The following is a 15838-nucleotide window of genomic DNA, read 5'->3' as shown; positions in this document are numbered from 1 at the left end:
CATTTCTGTAGGATATCTGCAGCGCTGCCATTCCTGGCAATGGGACCGACTGGCATGCCGGAGTTCCTCCTGGGAGTGCCACATTCAGGCAGCGTTAGATCATTGCGATGAGTGCTGGGTACCGAGTGATGCTCGCCTGCGAGCTATTCGTTGTGGTATGCAGGCTAATGGCTCACTGGGTCAGGCATACCACCTCCAGCGGAGCAGTTTTATCTTTGTGACGGAGTGAACTGTTATTGTTAGTTAGTGGTGTGTGGGATTCATGTTAATGTGCACAAACTGAGTTAGCAATTCAATGACAGCACCAGGCTGTTATTGATTGTTTGCAAGATGGTTTGGGTAACCGGGTCTGTCTGTGACCAGAGAGCTTTGGCTCTCCCACTAACAACTGCCCCGTGCTCACCTGCAGTTCCCTCTCCGCAGCGAGGGCACATGAAGAAGGGTTATCCCTCCCTGCACAGGGTTTCAAAGTCGCTTTTCAAAAAGATCCACACAAATCCTGAGTGCCACACATATCCTTAAACTGGGTTACGTTTCCCAAGAAATAGGAAACAGTCTGATAAATAAGATTCCTTGCTGAAACAGGGAGGATCAATTTGATCTTCTTTTTCCCATGTACTGGCTGAGCACAGAATAGTTCACCCCTATTTTACACTACTGTTGTTTTTTTTTTTTTTTATATATCAGTAAATCTGTACTTCCACTGGAGCTGAGACTTGAGCACAGGTCCCCTTTAACCAAGGCTGGTAGTTATTCCAGAGTTTGTCCCTCTTTGACACAAGAAACTTTTCCCTTTAACTCTGAAGAAGTTTTTTTTTTCAAAGAATTGCCATTTTCCAACCAAAAGACTTTTAATGACAAAAATTCCAGAGCAGCTCTAATTATACCCTAGGGCTCAGTCTGAGGGAGAATATTGCTACCCTCTGTACAGTAACAGCCCGGCGTCCCATTATGTGTCCCTGGCCCCCAGGAAGTCAGAGGGGCAGCGTCAGTGAGAAGCACAGAGAGCTGGGGGGCTGCTGGGTGACGGTGTGCTGCTTTTTTGACCACCCTGGGTAAATGAAACCCTTCATGATCAAAGCAGGATGGAACAATGTTATAAAAGCAACCACTTTCCATGTGCTGCCCATGGTGGGAAAAGAGAAGGACAAAGGACAGTCTGTGTCCATCCCCAAACGTGCTGCCCCGAGCACCCCAAGTGATGCGAGAGGTCGTGCATGGGCTCTTAGTGCCCGGCACACCAGGCAGCTCTCCCACCAATTTTTCAAGCACGTCGCTGAGCTTTGGAGTTAGCTTTCTAATGAGGATAATTATTATTATTACATACACATATATATAAAAGCCCCAAATCCCCACGAGGTTTCTTCAGATTGTCCCAGAAAGAAAACATTTTCATTGTGTGGGCTGTGATTGGGAACACATGTACCCACCCACCGCACCCCACTTTGCTCTGGTACTAATTACAAGGGGAGCAGAGCCCAGCACGGAGGTTTCTTTAATTCGTTGGTTTTGGAGACTCAGCAATCAAATTACCTGAAGAAGCTGGAGCTTCTCTGGGGTACAATCAGCCATGCAGCGCTTGGGTTAGGCCAGGGTGGGGAGAGATGGATAATATATACATGCTGGCAGCGTTATGCAGCCACCCAACTGGGGAAAAAGGAATTTCTCTTAATTAATGGCATGATGTATGACACGTTAACAACACAAACTCTTTAATAAACCCTGATGCGTTCTTTCACAATTCAGACAAGATGAAAGCGCGCTGGGTTACCTGTAGGAACCAGGTATTCAGAAATGCTGGCAGGGCAGCTTGTGGTGAGAGTGCTTTAATAGCTGCACATGGTGCTTTTGATTCTGGAGTCAGTTTTAGACAAAGCTGCCTTGAAGCACAGGAAGCAAGTTTCACTTTCAACCTTGCCCAAGGCTGCTACCCAGAGATGAAGATATCGGTGAAGAGAAGTGAAATCTTAATTTAATTAAGTGTAACTCCCAATGGGACGAGCTTGGGAGGTTTGGTTCAGAGGACGATTATCTGAAGCAATTGAGATAAAGTATTGGTTTTCCAAGTTCCACTTTAGGTTTTTGTCTGGCACAGGACTGAGACACAGACTGAATGCAAAGCTCAGATTCACTCAAATTTGCCCAAAGTATAAGGGTACTCAGATATGGATCATGTCAAAAAAACATGTTTACAGTTACAGTGAATTTGGCCTTCTCCCACGCTAAAAGCTCCTTATTTAAACCTCTCATTTTGGTCATGTCTTTTCCATCTTATATTTCTTCATCTACTAGGTCAAAAAGTGAGTAAATAGGTCAAGTGCTCCATAAAAATGGAATACAGAGGAGATGTGGCTAGGACTTGGACTCCAGAGCTCTAAATTAAGAATATTAGCAAAGACCGTTATGAATTACTATTTATTTTTGTGCACTTTGATGGTCTTTATCCTCCTTGAAGACCAGTTTCTGGTTTAGGCCAAGAAAGGAAGGGAAAAGGAAATGCCCCAGCTCTTGGCAGCTGCCGAGAACCCTCACTCCACTGAGATCCTGGAAGCGCTAAAACCTCAGAAACAGAGAGATGGGGACAATAATGACAAAATACAAATTAGAAAATAAAACCTTAATCAGGGCCCACCAAACTCAGCAGAAAAAAAAAAATTGAGGACAAGCCCGTGACTGAAAAGGAAACATCCCAGACTGTAGACGTGATGGCAAATTTCACAATACTTCACAAACACAGTACCTAAAAGAATTTAGGATTTTTCTGTAGTAAATTTATGGCATTTTGTGTCCGTTTGCTTAAAAAAGGAAGACAGAGCTTTTCATCCCTTTGACCTGAGAGTGAGACCAGGCTGTAGAGTCATGTTGTGTCCATATCCTTAAGATCTTTGTGGAGAGATCCCTAAGGAAAGACTCCAGAGCCCAAACACTTAATGTAGGACTTTTTCCTCTATACCACACACCCCAGGCACATCACCTTTCTTCCACAGCTTTCCATAAAGGTGAGAAAGAACAAAAAGCGCTCCAGTGAGTGAAAAATTACATTCCCTAAGACAAAGGAGAGGAGTCTTGCTCCAAACATGCTTCTCTGTTCGGTATAAAACTTTTTTTCTCTTTTTGAGAACAATTTGCTGTGGCCAATAAAAGCCCAGCTAATTTTTAAATCAGCATGTAGCCAACTCAGCCACCCAGTAGCTCTGTCCTTGGGCAATATTATTGAAGCACACACAATCTATACTAAAGCGATCAGCTTCCCTCAGGCCTGCCAAGGGGATGCGTTAGGCGAGCCCAAAATATGACAGAAGGAAATTTATGTGCAACTTTTACACATAATATCTCATTATGACTCTCCCCAATCTTTCAATTTTAAAAATAAACGGCCTTTGTAATGATTTTACCAGGAGCATGTTGGAAAGGAGATTGAAAAAGAAAAAGGAAAGTGGCTTTGGCTACAGTTATTTCTTTTGCTCTTCTCCTCCTCTCGGGTTTTTCTTTAATTTTCCTGAAGATGTTTCCACTCAATTTAGGAAGAAATGGAATTTCCCCCTCCCTGCCACCACTCTCTCTCTGTTTTGTACATGTTTTCAAAGAACGGAATGGCTGACATAATGAAGCCTCTGTCAATAGCAAAATCATTTTGTCTGGTTGGTAAATAATGAAAGTTTCCACTTAACGTGCAAGCCGGCTTACCCAGGAGACACGCGCTTGGTCCCCTTCCAGGCCAGCAAATTGTCATCCCTTCTTTGCACACGTCTGGGAGCACTGCCCTGCAGCAAGGAGGAACGAGAGCGCTCCGCTGGGGCCAGGGCTGGTGGTTGCTTTGGCATGAGCACATGCACGTTGGGCACGAGAGAAGGGGTTGCACAACTGTGCCAGCTGGTGCTCGCAGGATCAGGCCTGAAATGGAATCGAAAAAAGATGGGATAAATGAATATGCTCCAATAAGGAAGGGGAAAAACAATCAATCAGTCAAACAAACAAACAAAAGGAACCAGATGAGAGATACCAATCTGCAAACACCCAACTGCCAGAGCTGTACTCTACAACCAGCTTTGATAAAGAGAGGGCAATGTGGTGCATTTGCCCTTCCCCACTGACATGCCAACTGTTGCACGCTTTGCTAACGTTTCCCTGTGGGTATCAGCAGGAATGACTTCATGTGCTATTCATACTCCACAGACCGCAGCTCAAGAAGCCACGAGAGGAACATATACCTGAAGTGAGAATCGGTTATAAGCATTTTCGGGAACGATCTCCTCGTAGGGGGGTAAGAAAAACAAACAAAGCGAAGCTCTCACAGCTTCTGCTGGTAGCAGAGCGGGTTGTTCTCAAAGCGGAAAGCGGAATTGCTGCCAATGTACACGGACTGGTGGAAAGAGCTTTCCCATTGCGGGCTGATGGGCAAATGACCATTATCAGGCAGCGAGAACTGGGGCAAATGTAAAAATATTCCCATCTGTACAAAAAAAGATCTTTCACTGCTACACAGTACTGTGCTCCCCCGTTGTACTGCACCGTATTTCCCTGGCATCCCCAGTTGCCAACAGTCTTGTCAGGAGACAACACACTTTATGCATGTTCTCTAATATGTCTCTTTCCCCCTCCGAAGTCCACACACTGGGACAGCTTGATGCTTTTAACCATTTCTTTAATCCGTTTATACATTATCTCATACTTTGCCTTGTGACTTTACACTGTTCAGTTTTCAGAAGCTTGTGAAACCAGCAGTAAGGTTAGGAGCACCCAAAATACCGGAGTACCTCGTGGAGGAATCATTATTTCCTTCATCGATCCCCAAGCCCCTCCAGTGAGTCCTGGACATCAAGCGACGCTGTACCTGTCCTTACGGGGCCAGCGGGGCCACCTCCCTCCTCGGGCAGCTTTCAGCTGTATCTTCTCCCTGAGGACTAAGCTATGAATAGTTTTGTAATCCTGGGGAAACCACGAGAAGTCTTGAAGCTGGATACTGAAGTATGTAGGACGAATGCATATATTTTTAGTAAATGACCATGAAAAAAATAACACTGAAATCACAGAGAATGGAAGAAAAAAAGATACATCCTGGCAAGAAGATTGTGTATTTTTGTTGTATTTATAATGTAATAATTCTACATTTGAAGGGACCACAAGACAAATTTCACTGCATTCATTGTCTGAGAGAAAGACTGAGGTTAAAGGGCTGATGCTCAGTACCTCACTCCATGCTATCTAGAGCAAAACAATGGAGGTGAAAACTGAACCAGGCTATCCACACAGGGATTTTACAGAATAACACAGTTCTTATCCTCATCCCAGCAAGGCCCTGAAGAAAAATGGTATTTAACAGACATAGTCTGGAGGGGTGAAACTAAACATGCTAAATTTGGAAATATCTAAAGGAGATGTTGGAGTGAATGTTGGCCAATGGTGCCTGTTTGTTGTAGCTTCGCTGTAAGCCTGTGGGTTTCTGTCTCTTGAGAGACATAATGCAAACAAATTCTCTGCACCTCAGTTCACCCCACTTTGAAATAGGTACAAACCATTAGGGTAATGAGATTTCATTTATTCTTAGATCTTGCTTCAAATTTGGCATCTGCCATGGACGCACAATGAATGTGACAGAAAACTTCACTTTGAGTTCATTTTGAGTATCCCAGACTCAGGCTGTACATGAAACACATCGCAGTAGAACACCTGAACATGCAGCATCCAGGGCGGAACTTTGCAATTTCACTGATTGCAGTAAATACATGTTTGTGCTTTTTTATAATTGCTCATCTTTCAAATTAAACAGCACAACAATTAGCACATGGCTGTTCTTCATACACCTTAACATCGATCACATCACTAAATGCTTTGTATGAGAAATTTTTACCCCTTTGTTTTATACAGATTTAAAGCAAACCTGTCTCAAGTCTCTCCAAGCTTGCTACATTTCCCGGTGTTTCCTGGCAATGTGACTGCTCTCACTGAGCACCACGGCACTGCTGTCTGAGGCTAAAAAAAAAAAAAACCACCCTAGAAGTGAAGGTGCCTTGGTTTGGTCACTGATTCCTTTGGAAATACAAAGGCTCAGGCTGATCCCAAACACAGTTTCCCACCTGTAGAAAGGAGACTCTTCTATTCCATTCTTACCATGGGATCCATCAGTACAGAAGGTGGGCGCATCTTTGAAGTGTTTTCCAGGTGGGGTATGAAAACACGGAGTACCATCCGTTTCCAAAATAAAAGGTTAATTAGAAAGCTCAGAAATTAGGAATATTAAAAGGGCAAGAGGCTGGGAGTCTGCTCTTTCAGAGGTCCCTGAGCAGTGTCACACTTCCGATTGCAGTAGGTTGAGCACAGTGGAGATGACCTGGTCTGGCCGCTTGGTCACAGCATGCAGTTGTTACCTAAGGCAGCCAAAAGTTCAGTGGCTGCTTGTGGTTTCAAATCCCAGAACCCGTAAAGCACAAATACAGGTTCTAAATGTGAGGCTGTGACCTCTCTACTTGCCAATAAAACATGCCCAAAGTCATAATAAACAAAGCATTACGATTCAGGGTGGCAAGGCATAAACCAGTCATATGTGTTTTCTTTTTGGCCACTTAAGCAAATCTTTGCCTCTACCAAAAACTACCTCGGTGAACTAAGTTAGCAAAACAATACTGATTACAACATAGGTTTAAAAAAAAAAAAAAGCCAAATAAACTTAACCTAGGGTTTCTCATGGGATGTTTTATGTTCTTGTTGCAGAGCAGAATATGGGCCAGAACAAACATGGAAGGGACACAAGTGTGATAATATAATGATACCTTTTATTAGCTCAAAGAAGGAAAAAGAATAACAGAGCTTTGGATACATCAAAGCTCTTTTTTCTTCACTTTCAGGATTCAGAACGAAAAAACCACAGCTTGTATATTCCTGACAATACTCATCTTGTTAGGAGCATGAACTCACGTTGTGGGCTTTTCATTTCTCCGGATAGCCAGCAAAGGAGGGGGAAGGGGAAAAAAAGAGACGCTTTGTAGGAACTGAAGAAACTGACATCTGGTTATACAACGATACAAATTTCCAGGTCATAATTAACAGCACAAATAATAAACTGAAAAGAATTGCTGGCTACTTTCAGCGTGACACCGTGGTAACCTTGTTAAACTGTTTTCCGTGGGCTACCTATGGAGCTGCAGCAGCATGCACTCAGGGGAGAAGCAGGGACAGACTTTTAGGAAATCCTTACTCTTGCAGGAGACGAAGATGCTAAGATAAGAGCCAAAGACGGGTTCTCCTGTATATGTGACTCTTGTCATAGAAGGGACGAGATTAAGAGCTGCTGGAGAAAAACAAAAACAAACAAAAATACAAAAAAGAAGAAAACAAAACAAATCAAATCAAAAACCACCAAAACCAAGGCAAACAAACAGTGCCCATGAGGAGATAAACCTATGGATAAAAGTGATGTGCTGGCAGTCCAGTATCTGCTGGGTGTTATCAGATGCAGCAGAGTTGGTGCAGCGGATTAATGATTTCTTCTCCATCCTCTTACATCTTTTTCAGCCCCTGCCATCATTTATTACAACATCCTTACTTTGTTACTCAGGCTGACAGAGGTGAATAAACTTTACCCTGCAGATGTTTTCAGGAGAAATTATCTTTTCCCCAGGAACAAGATCCTAGATTTGGTGAGTAATAGCTATTTTACCCAACAGTTCGTGACACTTGTAGCAGATACCTTTTCCCTGGGTATTTCATGTATGTCCACCTACATCTGAACAGAACTGGTCTACTGCAATCATGTGTTTTTAAGCTGTAAGAAAGTATTTTAGAGTGTTAGGCTGAAAAGTATATTAAAAGATCAATCACTTACATTGATTTTAAAGCATTAAATTTTGACATCTTTGGTGCAGACAGACCAAGAAGCTTAAAATGTATTTATCACACAGGAAACGGATTAAGTCCATTTTACCCTTTCGAAAGGGATCTCAAAAACTTCCTCAAGCAATAATGGCATATTTTTCAGTTGACTAAAACAACAAAAGGGTCTAACAGGATTTAGAGTGACTGGAAAGACAGAGACACCTCTAAAGGAGATTTCAGAACATAGGCAAAGGGAGATGGAAAGAGAGACCTGGCCTACCATTTTGCTCTCTTGTTAACACCCTCCCACCTTCATTTAGTGTAAATCTGATGCCCCATCACTTGCTTCCCTCAATATTTGTGTGCATGTGCATGTGTATATATGTATATAATATTGTAGCAGAAATGCAATAATGGAAAGCATGAGGATCCTAACAATAGCACAAGTTTAGGAGGCAGCAGCAAATGGTAGATGGAACAAGAGAGAAATCATCAGCTGATCAGCTCCTTCAAAAGGTGGGGATGGTGACAACAAATGTCTGAGAGGGGGAGAGGGACAGGGAGGGAGGAAGATTGGCACAATGCAATGATTGCGATGGCTCACAGAGAAGTCACCACCTTGTAGACATCTGGTTTTGGACTGCAGCACTGGCTTTTGGCCCTACATCTCTGTTAATCAACATTTGATGAAATAAATGATGCATTTTTATGATTTTTTTTCCTCCAAATTCAACAGAGTTACTCTGAAACACAGAGGCACAAAAAAAAAAAAAAAAAAAAGGACAGAAACAGGTATTTATACTAGGAGCAGTCGCTGTACCTCCTGCAGCACAAGGCACTCCTGGGGGAAGCCGAAGGGCCGGGAACATCCCGCGGGGGTGGCCACAGGAGTGCTGTGCATCACCGCGCTGTGACCCAGCACCTGCTGGGCTCAGGCCCTCCCACCCCGCTGAGCTCCAGCACGTTCGGCAGAACCTTGATGAATTATAAAAACAGCTCCAGAGAATTTGGTAGATCTCCACGGCTCCGCCTGGAAGCCTGGACGGTAGCACAGGAGGTGTCTACGTGATTTCAAAGGACCGCAGGGAGGATAATTTTGCTGATGTTAGGCGTGCCCTTGCTGATTCAGAGAGATGCTTAGACATTACCAGGGCGAGGGCCCATAGATTGAGAGATAGCATTTAAAGTGTGCCTTCTGGTCCATGCTGGGGGGAGAGAACCAGAGGGTCAGGCTTTAGGTGGATCACACCCGAATCACCCCAGCAGCTTCGTGACAGCAACTAGGAGAGGGGACCAAATGGACCAAATAGCATTTGCCTTCTTCCAAATTGCTTTTCTGCATTTCTTTTGGTCTCCCTCCAACCATTGAGCAAGCCATTGTTTGTCTGCAGTAGTACGCTAAATAAAAATCGGGCGTCTTGAGGGTTATTTTTATGGATTGCACAGCTTTTATTTAACGAGTACTCTGCCACTAAGGCTAGCAAGAAAAAGATGGTCTCTTCCGTGGGAGCCTCGGCACTGGCACACTAACACACCACGAATGCCAGGTTGCAAAGTGCCTATTTGATATCCAGTCAACATATGGGAAAGTTCATGGGATGTAGTCCATAGACATATTTTCTTCAGTTTCTTTGCCACAAAGAAGTTTGGAGGATGAATGCTTCAGAAGGCAAAGATGTTGCTTGGACTACTCTGTCATCATTAACCTTTGTAAGGGCACTGGGCCTTCACCCAGGCCTAAATTTAAATGTTGTTACTCTTCGCAGTAAACAGAATGACAAATAAGGGGAAACAGCTTCATTGTCAGTATTTTTTCCTATCATAAAACAGACCAAATGTGTCGATCTAGTTTGCCCGTCCTCCTGTTGCCGCATTTGTGGAAGACATTCCCCACTTTGATGACAGCTGAATTTGGCCTTGATCCAGGAAATGCAAAAGAAAGGAAAATAATGAGTGATCTACCCCACTATTTGTTGTAGCAGCTCTGGGTCACTCCACAGGTCACATATTTGCTTTATTGGATTGTCAGGGAACACGTGTGCATCACACACACACACACAGCAGCTTCTTGTCTCTTTTGGTCTGGCTTTTGGGGTAGGTGGCAAGAATATGCCAATATATTCTCCTTTTTCATAGCAGAGCACGGGCAGACAACTTTGCCCCAGCACCTACCAGCCTTAGTCTGAAGTCCCCGTCCTGCCCTCCTGCCACATGGAGGGTCCCACCAGAGTCCCATTAACCTGACGTGCTGCTTCGTCCTCCCCTCCAACCCCTTCACTCCTCCAGCAATGCGAGGGGGCAACTGGCCACCAGTCCCCACGCTGGCTTTATGGAGATCAAAGACAAATCTCCCATTTCTGGCAGGAGTAGCTGCCCTAAATCTCCGTCACTAGTGCAGCTCTTTAAGAGCACAGTAATTCTCCACCAAATTGAATCTTCTCTGACAATTGGCAGCACATCAGAGATAATTCACAGGCATATTTTTTTCCCCTTTCCTAACAGGAAATAGGGCTTGTGCTACATTTACAGTGACCTGGAGCTCTGGGGGCAGACTAATACCTCACCTAAACAAACAGACAGTATTTCTTCCCTGATAAAGGCAGATGGGCTGAAAGGGAAAGCCGCCTTGGCTGCGGCCCTACTGGCTCCCTGCAGCAGCGCTGGAGGTGTCAACAAGGCGCAAACCCGCAGACACCAACATGAGCATCCCTGACACAGCCTGGAACCCGAACAGCAGTTCAGAAGGTTGAGATCTTTGTTTTTGTTTTCATGAAACAACTGTTTTATCGTCTCCTGTGGACCTCAGCGGGGTTCAGATTTTGGGTTTCACCACCCAACCCCATGGATGTACTCAGCCCCCTGCTTCTGCTGAACCTCTTCTTGGAGCCTGCAGTGTTTTCCCAGGAGGTTCCCGCTCAACTCTGTGGGGACAGGGAGATCATTCCAGGCTTTATTTGTGGTGGATGAAAAAAGCAAACTCCAAACTGTGTGAAATGACTCTGGGGGACAATAACTTGCAACAGATGTCACGATTGTTCAATGTCCGATTGACAAAAGAGCCTTCAGAAATAATAAACACCAACATGTCATTGCTTGTAAAACAAATAACATTCAGATACTATTTTACTTGGATTTCCCCCCAATATAATACTGTATCTTTTGCCCAGAAGTGATGCCCATTTACCCCTTGTAAAGGCAAAGAAACAAGCTAATCCTGATGGGGAAATCTACTTATTGCAAAACTCCACACCATACATGCATCGCCCTAAATACGCACATGAAAAGCAGAAGTGAAAAGTCCGGTTTCACTCCCATAGGCTCCAAACACCAAAGGCACCAAAAAATCTGCACGTTTCATAACAATCTGCATGTTTTAGCTGCTCGTCTGTCCCAGCAGCAGGATTCACCTCTCTGCCATTCCAGCAGGCAATGCACCACCAGAAACCTGGCTCGGCTCAGCAGCACCCACTTTCCTGATACAAAGGGGCTTTGCACCAGGCCCTCAGCTTCAGTGCACAAAGTTTAGGTCTGAAGACAACATGTCTCTCAACCTCAGACATTTTCAGCTTTGCTAAATACAAAAAGTACAAAAAAATGTAAAGTAAATACAAAGGAACCAAAAGCTCTGCAGCATCTCCCCTGCAAGTCTTTGTCCCTGTCGTAACGAGGGAGTCAGGCAAGAGCCAAAACTACAGAGAAAGTACACATTGGGCTCCTGAAATTCAGTAAAAGCCTGGCTTTAGAGAAAACAAAACAAAGCAAAACAAAACAAAAGAGTATAGTGGCAGGAGGGGAGAAATCCAAAGTGGGATAAATGTCTTCAGCAGAAGATATTCTCTGAGGGAGCAGCAGAGACACAGCGACAGGCGAGGGGATGATACTGCTGGAATGACTTGCTCCAAGCTGTTGTTTTGGCTTTGTCAACACAACCACAAGTCTGCTCATGTTAGGAACAGGCTTCTCTCTCTCTGGTTATTTCCAGGAATCAGCCATCACCAGTTGACAATTAGGAGAACAGCTTAAGCACTGTGGCCGGCCAGTCTCAGTAGGTCTGAGGTTCTTGGATCATTTTTTTTGCAAGAGAAACAGCTGTTGACCTTAGGCTTTTTGGTGTCACTCATTGTCATGGCACTGAATGGAGGTATTTTAGGATGACCATATCTGTTTACACTAACAGTTACGAAATATCCCCTGCGTATTTCACTGTTAGGTGGAAAAGCAGTGTGCCAGCCAGTTGTCACTCCTGCTCATGTGGCTGCTCTGCAATCATCCCCCTCAATACTTCTGCTAGTCCAGGGCTGAATTTGAGAAAACAACTGAATTTTAACCCCCTGAATCTGCTTTGGGGGCCCCAAAACCTCCTGCTGAAGCTCAGAGTGAAACCCTATGCCAGCCTCAAATGAGTGAGAATATTCTTTGACTGAATCCTGTGGTTTCAACTGGTTTTGCAATTAAGTTTGTGTCCTAGTTTCATTCTGAATTTCAGCTGATGCCATCCTCAGCTCAGATAAATCAGAGCCTTAAAATGAAACTCAAGCTCATACCAACCTCTCCTCTGACTAACTGTTGCCCTATTCTATTTCTCCCCTCTTTGTTATTCTTTTCTGCACCTCATTTCCAATCAGACCAAACCCTCTTCTAAGTCACTGCTGTTTGCCTTCATAGCACCAGTGAAAGAAACCTCCTGGGCATGGGGGCAGCTGCTAGCCTTCCCCTCCAAACGCCCGCTATCAGAAGCCTTGCTTCCAGCCCTCCTACATTTTGGCGAGTAACAAGGCAAGAAGCTCTGCTCTCCACGGACGAGCGTGCTCCACTGGGCTCTGTGCAGTGCCTGAATACCAGGCTCAGTATCTCCATCAAAACCCGTGTGCATGCACAATGTCTGACAGCTATGCATTAGAAGGAGGCTTAGGTGATGATGTCGTTTTTTCAGCCTGAGAAGCCCTTTCTTGCTTTGTCAGTAGTCCAAAGCATGGAAAAGCAGTAAAGATAAGAAAGCATTAAAATGAAAGAGAGCAGTCAAGTGGGTGCTCAAGGGCTTCGCATCTTTCCAGGACTCTGAAGCCAAGAAGCTAAAATTTGGCCTAAGGCTGCGAAACAGGGGTCACAGAGAGGAGGCTGCACGCTTGTGCCGAAGTTATGCAGATGCAGTTATGTACTTTTGTTTTTGCAGTTAAACGTGTAGCCTCCATCTGTGTAAACAAGGAGCGGAGCAAGTTAACATTGCAGGGAAAATACAGTAGAGAGAAAGAGAGTTGGGCAGGTTTTGGCTACAGAGCAAAGAAACTTGATGGGATTAGGGACCCAACTCAGATGTGACCTCATTTTCCAAACCAGCTGAAGAAAAAGAATGAATGCGCAGCAAAAAGAGGAAAGGGGAAAGACCCATAGAGGACTGTACCATCTAGGCCAGCAACGTGACCTGTGAGAACTCAATCTGATTTTAATGCAGTGGGAAGTGTGCCCGGGACTCTAAATTATGCTCTGTGTTGTACGAAACGTTACACAGAGCTCCTGTCAGGCAGGGTCCTGAGTCGACACAGCTGGAGGGAAAACTCTGCAGGAGTCCCATGCCACTCAGTAAGTAAATAAATAAACTTCAGCGCCATTCACGTATTAATAGGGTTTTTGTTATTATTGTTTAGGCACATTAAAAAACCAACATCAGCCAATAAAGTCCTCAGCTACACTTCCTTCATGTAACTAGAACACTTAAAGTATTTTGGGGTTGGAGCAGATAACCTCCAACCTACACCATTCTGTGATTACCTCTCAAGAAATACAAACATTTCTCACCTGCCTTCTCCTTTCCTGCCCTGCTTTCCCCTACCTAATACTGCCCATCACTTCCTTCCTTCTCCCATAACTTTTACAGAGACTTTCTCTGGCAGTTTCACATGCATCTTATCTGCTAGATAAACACTGAGCTTGTTCATTTTGCATATCTGCTTAAAGCATGCCATGGCTCAATAAAAACTTTCACTTAAATCTCATTATAATCACAACTGCTTGCCCAGTTAATGTGATTTTTGAAGAAGTGATAAAAAAAATCAGATCACAGAATCTTGGGAAATCTGAGAGCATCTCAAGATCTGTCTAAACTGCAGGGCAGGGGTGCTGCACTGCAGTCTTGAGTCTTTCTTAGCTTAGAGTGTGGGGTCATACGAGGCTTTTATTTTTTTAAAGCTATCAGGCAATAATAGCTGGACAAAGCTTTCCCCGGGACTCCCTCCCTCCTTCATACACATGCACATACACCACCCAAATCAAATCCAAACCGGATAGTGTGGGCAGAACAATGGGAAACAGATAGCATCTGTTCTTTTTGTTCTTTTTTTTCTTTTAAAGCATACACAAACCGGTTAAATAACTGTCTCCTTTTCCCCTCCATCCCCCACCTTTTTTTGGTATCTCGACTGAAATCCCTAACGCAAAGCAGACCTTTGGGGTGGGGTGCCAGTGGAGGAGAGGAAGGAAGAGGGGAGGAAGGCGAGACCTGTCCTCCCAGCCACCACTCGTGTCACTTCATGTGCTGGAACAACACCGACTCAGGCATTTTTCTAAAACCAGGTCTCCTACCTTTTCACATGCGTAGTTTGATGAGAAGAACTGGGCAGTGACTTCTCTGTAGAGGCCTTGGCTCCCTCCCATCAAGCAAGAACGTCTGATGCCATCGATGGACTGATTCTGTGTTTCAGGGAAATTCTTTTTGCTAGTCAGTTCAAACAGCATTTAATACTTCTCTGCCTCAAAAGTGTGGCAACAAGTCACGGACATGACTTATGTGACCTGTCTCATACAGACAGCAATGTAAGAGGTGTAAATAATATACCATTGTTTTATTTCTGTTGGTGTATGATTAACAGCAATCAAGAATCCTCTCTCATATCCCAGTACAATATCTTTGCCTGTAGGAAACACATAAGCTGTAAAAGTAATTGAAAAAATATGCTTGTGGATTGCATACTAACAGGATTTAAGCCACCGTTAGGTCTACAATTTTACTGTTATCTTTTTTTTCTGTGTCCAAAAAAAAACAACAAAAAAAAAAGCGTTTGCAGTGAAAAATCAAAAGCCACTTTTGAAAAACTGGAAGTCAAAATGCGATAGCTTTTCACACCCCACAAATACATGCAGTTTGTGCTGCCAGCATGAGTCTGTAAGGAACCAACCATGTGCTCTGTGCTGTTTATACCTCTGAGCTGTGTAAGCTCCTCAAAACTGGAGGGCACGTGTCACTTACACTGACATGCAAATCATTCCTGCTTTGTCTGCCAGGAAATTTGTGTAAACCAATGCTGAGTTCAGGTTCGCTCTATTGACATTTTCGCCAACGAGTAAATTGAAAGGTTACATTGTTGACATACCAGATGTTATGCAAACTGCTTTTCAAACCATGGTTTCCATACATCTCTGCAAATAAATAAATGAGACACTTACAAATGGGGTGTGAATCAATATATGTTAAATCACCCATTTATATACACACAGCAAAAACTACTGTGTGTAAACCCCATATTTCACACAATGTCAAAACCTCCTTTTTCACCCAGTACTTTTCATTTTCCCGCAAATAGCTGTCATCTATGTAAATGTTTTCCCTCAGGACCAACTGTTCTTCATAGTAAGAACATTACATGGAAACCTGGGTGCCCAAATTAGCACATGGTGTTATCAATGGGAGTTAAGCACCCAAGGGGGAGTTAGGCTACCAAGCATCTTCAAGGATGTGGATTTGTGTGTCTACAAGAGCAGCTCCAAATGTGCTAACTTTAGACACACTCAAGTTTTTAACATGGATTGGCTCCAGTTTTGATTTGGCCTCAGGGTATTTTGACCCCATCGTTCAGCACTTTTTTGCCCTTTGACTCATCTCTAATAACAAAAATAAGCAAAACACTACTTGTCCAATGAGACAGTTATTTGGGACTGGTTCTCCTTTCACGGTGATGCAAATCAGGACTGACCTTGTAATTCCAGCCTCAGTGAAGCACATGTGGTCAGGATGGAAGCACAAGAGTAAACC

The 15838-nt window shown here is 43.9% G+C and overlaps 1 protein-coding gene across 1 annotated transcript in view; it reads right to left on the bottom strand.

Annotated features, from left to right (window-relative positions):
• Nucleotides 1–660: 660 nt before the first annotated feature.
• Nucleotides 661–15838, bottom strand: part of LOC310882590 (uncharacterized protein) — a 343849-nt gene continuing 328671 nt past the window's right edge. The window contains exon 46 of the mRNA XM_083801528.1: nt 661–15225. The gene's annotated coding sequence lies outside the window, so the exon portion shown is untranslated. The remainder of the gene's footprint in view (nt 15226–15838) is intronic.

Source organism: Anser anser (genome assembly GCF_964211835.1).
Source record: "Anser anser genome assembly, chromosome: 16".
Taxonomy (NCBI): domain Eukaryota; kingdom Metazoa; phylum Chordata; class Aves; order Anseriformes; family Anatidae; genus Anser; species Anser anser.
This window is presented reverse-complemented; position numbering and strand designations above follow the sequence as displayed.